Below are 1091 nucleotides of genomic sequence, written 5' to 3' on the forward strand. Positions count from 1 at the left end.
GTGAGTTCTTGCCAGACAGGATGCTACCAAACTAAGTTTCCCTTTCTCTGGAGGTGATGGAATATCAGGACAGGATTGTATTCCTCACAGCCCAATAGCACCTTATTTCAATGTGACTAGTTGGGAATGTGTGAATGTGACCATACACTTCCCAGCTTATGGCTGCCTTTGCTGCTTAGCCGAAGAACCAGGCCTCAGACTGTCACAGTAAGAGAAGGCCATTACACAGACAGACAGTGATTTTTTATTCTCTCTTTTATATCTTTATAACTAGCTAAGTGATAAAAATACACCTAAATTCTTAAAGTACAGGCCTTTGCAGACAGGCCTGAATCTCTGTATCCTAACAGTCCTCGAGGTCAGGCAGCCTCTGGGTAAGGGGGTGGGGACTCAGATCCTTCCACAGGCCAATTCCACCAGGGTCATGTATAAACCAGGAAGTTTGCCACAATAGCCAGACCAGATGCCCCCTTTACACTTGTGCTCTGTTCTCATTGCTTCTCTCTCTCCCTTCCCCCCACCTCTGCTGCTCCCCCTCTGGGCTTTCTCAGCACCTGGCCCCACAGCACTTCCTGCCACCCAGAGACTGCATGTTCTAGGCCTGCTTCTGTGGATGTGGCCTCTCTCCTGATTGCTAAGGAAAGGAACCTTTCCAGGAAATGGCCACAGCTTCTGGGAATCCCTGTGTGGCTGTGAACAGCGTTTGGCTCCTGGCACACAAGGCAACTTAAAAGCTGAGCACCCAGACAGGGGCTTGAACCCTGGACCCTCAGATTAAGAGCCTGATGCTCTACCAACTGAGCTACCTGGGCTTGTTAGGAAACATCTTCACCATTCACCACAAGAGTGATTATCCCAGTGTGCAGGCAAGAGCGAGCAGGCAGGCAAAAGAGAGGCAAAAAAAGTCCCAGGAACCCCTCCTCTTTTTCTGCACAGCCACTGCCTGTCAGCAGGATTCCTCCTCCTCCTCAGGGAGACTAAATCTCTGTGCCTAGACAGCCGGTCCATCCGCTGCACCTCAATCCCCAATGCCCGAGCCTCCCTGCCAAAGCCCTGCACCTGGCTCCATACAGTTAAGTCTCACTTGTCGC

General features: G+C 51.0%; 1 non-coding gene across 1 annotated transcript; it reads right to left on the bottom strand.

Annotated features, from left to right (window-relative positions):
• Window positions 1-739: 739 nt before the first annotated feature.
• On the bottom strand, window positions 740-812 carry TRNAK-CUU. Its single transcript has one exon. It is a non-coding gene; the product is annotated as a tRNA-Lys (tRNA).
• Window positions 813-1091: the final 279 nt, after the last annotated feature.

This window comes from Mauremys reevesii, unplaced genomic scaffold (genome assembly GCF_016161935.1).
Source record: "Mauremys reevesii isolate NIE-2019 unplaced genomic scaffold, ASM1616193v1 Contig161, whole genome shotgun sequence".
In the NCBI taxonomy this organism is placed as follows: Eukaryota; Metazoa; Chordata; order Testudines; family Geoemydidae; genus Mauremys; species Mauremys reevesii.